Below are 11,333 nucleotides of genomic sequence, written 5' to 3'. Positions count from 1 at the left end.
CTGTGAAAATGAACTTTCTCCTGAACAATTTATTACCATTAAATACAGGAATAGTCGTAATATTGCTTCCACATTAGGGAAAACTAACTCAATCTTATCTTGAAAAATGATTTGATACAAATCTTTGTGTTGAAAATGTTCTTTTTCGGGATAATTCTGCTTGACATACTCATGGAAGTGCCTCAGTTCACTCATGAGATTAATATCAATATTACTATTATTATCACTATTATTACGGCGACTCCAGGGAGTCCTTAGACTCATCGAGGGAGGCCCTAAACATCATGTCTACACAACTATACGACATTCTCACAGTATCTGTCATACCTTGCCTTGAACTCGCTCACCGTCATGCATCCACAACAGACTCTGGCAGCTTATTCCACTCATTTACCACTCTAAAAGTAAAGAACCCAGCTCTAACACCCCTGCTAACCACACTCTTGCCCAGCTTCCATAGGTGTCCCCTAGTTCTCCCACCACCAGTCCTGATCTCAAAAATATCCTCTGAATTAATCCTATAGAAATCCTTTAGCAATTTGAATGTCTCAACCATATCCCCCCCTTTTCCGCCTATCAACTAATTTCTGCAACCCACAAATCTTCAACCTGTTCTCATATGGTTCATTCCATAGACCTGCTATCATCTTAGTCACTTGCCTCTGGATCCTCTCCACCTCCTTCCCATCAAGAAGGAACCTAGGTGACCAAATATGGGCACAGTAGTCGAGATGAGGTCTTATCAAGGCTCGGTACAGATGTACAATAACTTGCTTGTCTCTGCTCGTCAAAGCATTCTTCATTATCCAAGTGATTTGATGAGCTGATTTAGCCACTTTTGCAATCTGCCCCTTAAACTCCATCTCCCTGTCCACCAACACTCCCAAGTCCCTGGTCTCATCAATCTCCTGGAGTACAGTTCGATCAATGGGGTATACTGCTGCTAATCTTTCCACCCCAAAATGCATAACCTTACATTTTGTCACATTAAATTGACATCCATTCTCCTTAGCCCTGAACTTTAATCTATCCAAGTCGTCCTGTGGATATCGTGTGGATACTCTTATTAACGTATCTACTGCTTTTCGTAGCTGTACCTCTGAAACTTCTAAATCAACTAAAGATGAAAATTTATTTGCAGCATAATTGTAGACTGTTGTTTTTCTCGTGAAATTTGCTTCAATGATGTCTATGATATGAATGAAGGAATTCACTCGAAATTTGTCTCTTGGAGAAAGCTGTTCATTAGCATCAGGTGCATCTCCATCATTGGCTTGTTTGTTTCTCATCCTCTTTCTTTTTAGTGTAGACTTATATTCTACATGAGGCAATCTAGATTTAACTTCTTCAAAATCATCAAAATTTTCTCGAATGTTTTTAACATTGTCAGAAAATTATTTGTACAGATTTTCACATGTGGTAAGTGCAATCTTTCGATCCTGGACAGCCATACTGGTTTTGTGAAACTCTGCCAGCAAATTATTCCATAAATGTAGCATAAAAACAAACTCTAGTTCCTCCATTGTTTCTAGAAGAGTACCAGCTTCTAGTCTTTTAGCTCCGTTTTCATTCTTATCATCATAAATGTGACTTAGAGCACCTATGAAAGGCTTATAACTCACATTTATGGCTGACATTTGCTTTGACATTTGCTTCCCACCTAGTGTAAGACAGTCTTTTTAGTACTCTCGTATCTCAGTCTGTTTTCAAGGAAGATAACATCACAGACCAACTCTTTGTAGAAGATGAAAAGAAAGTGTATATTTCTTGAACAACAGAAAAAAAGTTTACTGCATCTAACCAGCAATCTACAGCAGCACGGCCGACAAGATTTAGTATATGACCGAGACACAGAATATATATAGCATGCTTGTTTAACTCAAGTATTTTTTATTGCATTCCCTTCTATTTGCCAGCCATATTCGCTGCATTATTATATGACTGTCCTCGGCATTTGCTGAAATCAACTTTGCAGTCCTTACTTAGATAATCCACCACCATACCTGCCATACATTCACCACTGTGATTTTCCAACTCCAGGAAAGTCAGAAAACGTTCAACAGGTAAACCATCACCAGGTGATACATACCTTACTTAGTTGATCCACATGGGAAAGATTTGGCGTAGAGTCCACTGACAAAGTGAAGTTACCTGCCTTTCTCAGAACATCCAAAATTGATTTTCTTACTTTATTAGACATAAGCTGGATCAATTCATCAGATACTGTGTTTGACAAATAAGGAGTCCCAGATCATCTGTTTCCATGTTGTTTTATGTGATTGGAAAGAAATGGATCAAACTTAGCAATCAATTCTAACAAACCAAGGTAGTTGCCATTATTTCGCGATTCAAAAGTTTCATTGTCTCCCCTAAAATTCAGACCACGTTCTGCTAATGTGCATATCATTCAACAACACGCTCAAGCACATTCCTTCAATTAAGCTGTTCTTCTTTTATTTGTTTTGCTAGTTCCGAATCTAAGGTTTGACCACGCTTTCTTGTCAAGTATGTAAGCAAAGCTCTTCTATGATTTTCAGAGTGTTCATGACTTTGAATTGCAATGGGATTTCGCCAGTCAGAAAATCCATCAGAAGCTAGTGCTGCAGTTGATGTTGAAAACAGTTTGCAGACAAAGCAATAAATACAACCTGTTGTTGGCGAGTACACAAGCCATTCCCGATCGTCTACTTCACCATTAACCTTCCTATTCTGAAAAAGACCTTTTGAACAATATCTAACCTGATTTTTGAATGAACGCTTAGAGTTTTCAAATGGACCATTCCAGTGCGGACACTCTGATGGACCTTATAAGATCCAGTATGAGAGTTCATCCTGTGTGAGGACACCCCATTGACCAATATCACTGAGTTTCGTGAATTTTTTTTGTTTCAACTGTAGATGTCGGTTCTCCAACAGCAGCAACGCTCACACTGGGATCAGTTACAATATTTCCATCAGCTGAGATTCCAGACTCTATGATCTCAGAGACAATAGGCTGTTGTTGTGGAATTGGCTGCTCTCCCTAGATCTGTGGATCATTTTTCGTTGCTGCGGTGAAATATATATCAAATTTTGTTGCTTTTTTGAATTCGTCTTCAAGCTGCTGCTTTCTTTTTCTTTTCTGGCATCCAATTACAAATGTTCGCTTCATTGTATGGTTGGAAATGGAATAGCAAAAGTAAATGCTAGAAAATAAAAGATTACAAACATTTTCTAAATAATGATTTTAAAAATTATTTAGGTATTGAAGATAAAAAATTTTAATTAATACGTTTTGAGAGGGGAAAATACTTCCTGAACAAGATCTCTTCCGTGCAATCAGCCAGATTTTTTATCAATCAACTCTACATGTCTCGCCCCCAAGATTAGGGCCACCCCCTGGCTAGGGGAGAGCATGCCAAACCTTTGTTAGTAATTATAAATGCATATTTTTATTTCATATCGATTTTAATGATGTTTCATTCTTGGGGTGGGGGAGGGAGTAAAATAATATTACATACACATACACTTACCTTTTCAAAATGTATTTTTCTTTTTCAATTTGTTTTTTTAATAAATTTTAACTTCTCTTGAGAAGACACAGAGAAACAGAGAGGAAAAGAATTAGTTGTCGTTCACAACAGAATTTAACATTTTAAACTTTTAAAATGTATTATATTTATTTTTCTGTTTTGGAACTTTGCAGTTTTAATGTTAAAAAGAATGTAATCTTTAATTCTTTTGTATTGTTCTATTATTCCCCTGGGGGATTTTCTCAGTTAAAGTAGGGAAAGCGGAAATGAACTTGGGGCAACCCTACTTGGAAGGACTATTTAAGATTAAGAGTGGTCAAAAATTATTAGATAGATACCCTTTGAAGTAAGCCGACATTTTAAAAACTCTCAAATAAATGCTTTTGAAAAAAAAGAAAGAAAATATCTCAATCACTTTTACAATGCGCCAAAATTATTTTAACGTTATATTTTATGTATTTAAAATGATTTAGAAATTATCATCGTGATATGTCTGACTTCATTTCAGTGATTTTTCTACGAATCTTTTTTTTTTTATCAATTTTTATATTTTTTGTTTTTTTTATTTGAGGCCCCGGCAGATTGCGAGGTCCTAAGCTGTAGCTTTTTTAGCTTATACGTAAATCCGGCACTGGTTATATTTCATAATTCGTGTTTGATGGCGTGCATGCGTTCGATTGCTTCAGTCAGAATCCGGTACATGACCACGTGTTGTGTGAAAGTGGCTAGTGAAACTTGTTGGCTCTTAGTATTTTTAATCATTTAAATCTTATGGTCTTTTAACAACAAAAGTTATTAGTTTTAACAATTTAGACCAAATATGAACAATTTAACTTCAAGTATGTTAATGTTAAAAACAAAGGCAATGTTTTTGTCGCTGAAGAAATGCCCTGCAACGGCGGTTATTTGAATTACAAGCAGATGATGATAGGGAACTTCTGTTGTACAATAATGTTCGCTGGCTCAGCAGAAGTCAATTTTTAGAAAGATTTGTTGTATTAATTAACGATATAAAATTTTTTCTTGATGAAAAAGGAGATATTTATCCACAATTGAGTGATGAAAGATGGTTGCTACACTTATCATTTTTAGTAGATTTCTGTACGAAATTAAGCAATTTAAATTTAGAGTTACAAGATAGAGATAAAAATTTAATTGACATGTTAAGTTCAATAAATTTAATTGACATGTTAAGTTCAATAAATTTAATTGACATGTTAAGTTCAATAAATTTAATTGACATGTTAAGTTCAATAAATTTAATTGACATGTTAAGTTCAATAAAAACTTTCCAACAATACTTACTTTTATTAAAGAAAAATATAAATGACCGCGAATTTAGACATCTCACATATTTATTAAAATTTTTTGAACAAAATCAAGAAATGCTTCGCTATGATTTAAAAGAATTTATTCGTGAAATAGAATTAGTTGAGGAAGAAATAAATTCAAGATTTAAAGATTTTAATAAAACAGAAATGATTGTATTTTTTATCAATAATCCATTTCAAGAAGACTTGAACATCACAGAAATTTCAAATAAAATTAGTGGGCTGTTTGATATATATCAAGCTGAAGTAGAACTTGAGATAATAAACATTCAGAATAATTTACATTTAAAATCAATAAACAATGAAGTCATTTGGGAAGTTAATATTGGGAAATCAATAAACAATGAAGTTAATATTGGGAATTTTTCAATGAACTCATGAAAAATTCCCAATATTAACTGATATTGCGCGAAAAATTCTGTCGTGTTTCGGATCGACATATTGTCAGAATCTGCTTTTTCAAATATGACCGTCATAAAAAATCAATTAAGTAACCACATTACAAATCATCATTTGGATGATTGTCTGCTATTGGCCACTTCTTTATATCAGCTTGACTATGAAAATATTGCAAGGTCCAAACAATGCCAAATATCACATTAACATTTTTTTTTTTAATCAACCAGCATTTCCTGTAACGTGTGAGTTTCTAATCAATCTGTTGTTTTTTCTAACTTTGCTTTTCCAAAATAGAGAAATAAATATTTAAATAAATAAATAAATCAGCTAACGCCTTTTATTCCCTTATAGGGAGTAGGCGAGGCCTTTTAACCCTATCTAGCTTTGTTGTATTAAAATAATTAAAAGTGATAAATAAATTTTTAAATACACAAATAAAGTTTTTAGTTGTGTATTTTTTTTTTAGTTGTTTATTTGTGCGTAATCAGATATCATGTTTGGGGAAGGTGATCTATATAAGAAAGTAGATCGCCGAATAACTGATATATGAGAGTAGATTGCCGAATAACTTATATATGAGAGTAGATTGCCGAATAACTTTTTATAGAAAAGTTGCTCGCGTAGTAAAAAAGGTTGAACACCACTGCTCTATGGCATTGATTCAACTAATTGTCCAAAATGTTCCTCTGGTTGGGATAGTGACATGTTGCTGCTAAAAACTGCTCGTTCTACCTCATCCCTTAGATGCCCTAGTGGGTTCAGATCTGGGGACTAAGCTGGCCATTAAAGTAAAGGAAACTCACTGTCATGTACTTCAAACTACTTCAACATGCTATGTGCTTTGTGGCATGGCACATTGTTTTGCTGGAAGCACCCATTTGACAATGGCTTAACTTCAGCCATGAATGGGTGAACATGATCAGCCACGATGTGAAGAATGGCTGTGGCATTGAGGATGTGTTCAACTGGTATCAGAGAACCTAACATGTGCAAAAAAAAAAAAATTTCCTGCCCCATTACACCATCAGCCTGATCTGTTGCTACTTGGCAAGAAGGGTCCATGGCTTCATGTTGTTGCCACTATATTTTCCGCCATCAGCATAATACAGTACAAACCAGGACTTTTCAGACCAAGTGACATTTTTTTCAGCTGTCCATGTCCGTGATCACGTACCCACTGAAGCTACATATTTCTGTTTTTAGCTGATGGTTGTTTGTTCCTATATCTCATTTGTGAGAGCATGAAACAAACTGTGCACTCTGAGATGATGTTCTGACCATCACTGCTATATTGACCTGTGATTTGACTGGGTTGCCCTCCTGTCATGTTTCAAAATAATCATTACAATTCTTCTCCGACCTTGTATGTCAATGAACTGTTTCTGTTCACAGCACTGCCATTGGCTCGAAGTTGTTTGATTACTACACCACTCCTGGTACATCTCTAAGCACTGTTGTGCATTGATACACTATGCACAACAAGTAGGCATTTGTGTGATACTGGCACCAACAATCATACCACACTCATTTGCTTAAGGCATGCTTTCTAACCATTCTGATTCACCAAACAGAAGTTTTTGATGCCTGTCTACCTGATTTATATAGCATACTGTGGCCACATGAATCAAAACTCTTGAGGAATGATCTATTTTCCTAAATGGGAAGATGTTTTTAATAAAGTGTTCAGTGTATAACACCAAGGAATTCCACTATAATTAAATGAAAAAGAATATGGAAATCATCCTTCAGTGAATTCAAAATTAGAAAAAAAAATTTCCTCAAACCTTACAAGTATTACAGCCCACATTCTATAGCTTCTTTCCTCTCTTTGGGCAAATCAAATTTCACAAACCTTTTTCCAGATTAGGGTTTCCAGATTATCTAACCTGGAAATTCTACTCGAGAGCCCAAACATAGCACTTTTCTTTTTCAAGCCACTTCAGGTCTCCAGTAAGCCGGATAGTAATTTCACCAAGTCATGAACTTCACCTTCCAGCTAGAGATGCATACAGCCTGTGATGGGATTTAGATCCCTTACAAATCTCAAGAGATTATGTACCATTTATATTTGACTCCCTCTCTCTCTCTCTCTCTCTTTCTCTCTCACAATTTATCCATGTGTGTGTGTGTGTGTATATATATATATATATATATATAATTAGTACTATTAACTCGGGGTTGGGATATGTTCATTTTTCTAAATTAACTGACTTAAAACCCGAGAATTATAACACAATGACATTTATTTGAAAAAACGCAACATGTTTCGTCAAGAACGACTTCATCAGGCGATAAGACCATAGAAAGATATTAAAAGACACGAAATTAACATTGAAACACTCTAAAGCTATACAATTATAAAGCCATAATATTCGACTGTAAATTACAGTTATTATGAGCTTGAACTACAGTCCGAGCATGGTACTGAGAATCTTCACAAGTTTCTCGACCACTTAAACAACCGCCATCAAGATATAAAATTGACTATGGAGATTGAAGAAAATAGTTCCATCTGTTTCCTAGATGTTAAACTCACCAAGACGCCTGAATCAATTAAAGTCTCTATATTTAGAAAGCCAACTCATACAGACAGATGTTTGCATGCGTCGTCCCATCACCATCCAGCCCAAAAGTTGGGTATTATATCAACTCTAGCGAATCGTGCAAGATCTGTACTGTCAGATGAAGAAGAACTGAAAAAGGAACTACAACATCTTAAATGGACCTTTAAAAACAATGGCTACTCTCTAAAAAATATTAACAACCAATTATCCCACCGTCAACGTAGCAACGTAGAGACACAGGACGACTCCAAAGGTCATATCATCTTGCCATATATCAGCACACTATCCAAAAAGCTGAGTGGAATTCTAAAGAAGTTTAACATAAAAACGTGCTTCTCGACTATGCCAAAAATAAGATCACGCTTCAACAACTATAAACAACCTCACAACCTTCTACAATTCCCAGGTGTATACAAGGTCACTTGTGAATGCGGAAAGCCTTACTATGGGCAGACAGAGAAATCTATCTTACAACGTCTCAAAGAGCACCAGCGAGACATTGCTTATAAAAGAACCAGAGCAACTGCTCTGTCAAGCCATGTCCTGTTTTCAATAAACACGAACAACGAAAGCCACCAACATGAAATAAACTGGACATCAACTTCAAACCTACACATCTGCCATGATGAAGTAGAGCGCCGCATTGTCGAGTCAAAAGAAATCACCTTGGACCCTTTTCACATGAATAACATGTGAAATTTGCCTGACTCTTTCAACTCTACTATTAGATACTGAGATCGCGTGATTCCACACACGCACAGATGTACAACAATAGAACTTTAACTCGGACTGTAGTTCAAGCTCATAATAACTGTAATTTACAGTCGAATATTATGGCTTTATAATTGTATAGCTTTAGAGTGTGCCAATGTTCATTTCGTGTCTTTTAATATCTTTCTATGTTCTTATCGCCTGATGAAGTCGTTCTTGACGAAACATGTTGCGTTTTTTCAAATAAATGTCATTGTGTTATAATTCTCGGGTTTTAAGTCAGTTAATTTAGAAAAATGTATATATATATATATATATATATATATATATACATTGCTTGGAAAAAAAAGTCAACAGACACCTTAGTGTAGGACCTATTTTCACTGCATTGACTGCAGCAATACTAAGGGGCATACTTTCCACGAGCATACAAACGCGATCAATGGGAATTTTGGGCCATTCTTCTTGTAGGTATGCCAACCAGGCCAGCAGTAAGCGGGGAAACCCCATACGAATAAATAAAAATATAACTTGACCTGCACTCAATGTACTAATTTACCTGTGCATGTTTTCCAGATCAATCCTGGAACTCCCTAGCCTATAACAACTGCGAACTGTATATTCTGTCTTACTGGCCTTGATCTCACACTAGTCTGCTTCAAATGAACAGCCACTCTCCTATCTCCTATTGTTGTTGGCTGCAATTCATCTGCTATCATCAGCAGTACCCCTCCCCCATCCTATCTTCCCTGAAAATACTAAACCACCTAACATTCTATCCCTAACTATATCTGCTGTTATCCAAGTCTCACTAATGCCTATAATTTTTGGAGAGATGTAGAAAGTTTTTTACTTGGGTATATACTATGTTAATGATACCAAGCAATTTTACTAATAAAAATGCCAAAGATAAAGTAATGCAGAGCTTATAAATTTTACCTAAACAAGTTGCCACAAGGTGCTTTGACCTTATTAACTAAAAATCTCAGGATAAGAGTAAGAAGTAGAATGTTTTTTTTATCTTGGGTGTATACCATGTTAAAGATACCAAGTAATTTTATAACCTAGGTTTTAATCCTTTTTCCCAAGTAAGCAAACAGACAAGTAAGTCAAGTTTGCCCTGCACATAGTGCAAGTCTGAACAACTCGTGGTAAAGGTGGAGTAAACTCCGATCACTTTCCTTAGTATTTTCCCCTAATGCAAAGCACATCCCCTTGCGGAGATGTATAATGCTATGCATTAAAGGCAAGGGCCACTCAGACCGGTTTCGACCTTTATTGAGGTATCATCAGTGGGAGCCAGAACTAAAAATATCTTACCTTGGCATTTTTATGTTAGGCTCCCACTGACGAGACCACAATACAGATCGAAACCGGTATGGGTAGTGGCCCTTGCCTTTAATGCAAAGCATCATGCATCTCTGCAAGGGGATGTGCTTTGCATTAGGGGAAAATACTAAATAAAGTGATCTGAGCTTACTCCACCTTTACCACGAGTTGCCTCAGACTTGCGCTAGTGCATGCACAAACTTGACTTACTTGGGAAAAAAGTATTAAAAATTAGCTTATAAAATTGCTTGGTATCTTTAACTTTTGGAGAGGTTGCATTAACCAATGTCAAAAACTCCTCTCTCTTGTTCCTTTAAGATTCCAATCATCCTTAATTCTGGAATTTACTACCTATTTAATATATTTGCTTGAAAGACTAGATTCTGCACTCGGTCATTCTCACACTCACTTTCCTCATGGGTGCCTTCACGCACGCACACACATTTCCCTGATTTTGCACTTTAGCATGTTTGGTGAACAAAGCTCTCTAGACACCTAACGCCAAAATCATTTAGTTGAAGTCCATCAGTATCATATAAATCCTTTCCATCAAAATAAACCACAGATCCACAAATTCTGCATTATTCTTTCTGCACAACTTATATATTAATTTATTGATTATGAATGCCTTCCTCCTCAGTTATCCTCTATCATAGCATGGTAGGAGACTTACAATCGTCACATTCTCAATCTTCATGTTTGCTTCCTCTAACAACACCTTTACATCTCCCCTCATAGAGTAATCCTCGCCTCTCTAATCATTAGTGCCAAACAAAACAATTCATTTTTTCGCCTTCCATTTTTTACATCCGATTGGCATAACTCGCTCCAGGAAACACGATTTTGCTACACTTTCATTAAGTACCCCCCCCCCTCCGATCATTGAGTCTCCCTACATAACTTTCTCGTTTAGTTCGCCCACCGATTTGAGGTCCCTCGAAACTACTGCGCATGTCAGAAAAAGGAGAATCCATTCTGATAATAGGGTAATCAGTCTGTCTTATGGGATGTAATAATAAACAAACTGAGTTTGTTTATTATTACAGGTCGGAAAATTTAGCTTTTCTTTTACGAACATTGCTGTTTTTAAAGTGTAACTATTTTGCTTGTATAACAGTTGGAAAAATGTACGTAGAATGTTAATACGTGCAAATACTGCGTTCTACATAAAACAATGTCACTTCGCTCCATGATAAGTTTCCTTTTATTCTGGGACTTTTTAAAACAAAATCCGATTTCATGAAGTATTTTCCTTAAAGTTTCTATTTTCCAAGGAAAATTAATTTTTTCTTTAAGCACAGGAATCAATTTCGGAACAGTTGGCACTCTTTTCTCGAATACGTAAAATTCGTGAATAGTTCTTCTTATAACGTCTACATCAAAATCATTCAAAGCTACGTTTCGATGGTTTTCTTTACTCTGTGGTATTTTTTTTTTTTAGGAGATTTAAATTTTGGCTTACCTTCACCTTTTGATTCCCTACGAAT

The sequence above is a fragment of the Typopeltis vanoorti genome, chromosome 14 (genome assembly GCF_054136105.1).
Source record: "Typopeltis vanoorti isolate ZY-2024b chromosome 14, IOZ_Tvanoo_1.0, whole genome shotgun sequence".
Lineage (NCBI taxonomy): Eukaryota > Metazoa > Arthropoda > Arachnida > Uropygi > Thelyphonidae > Typopeltis > Typopeltis vanoorti.
The sequence above is the reverse complement of the archived record's forward strand: the minus strand, read 5'-3'. Positions refer to the sequence as shown.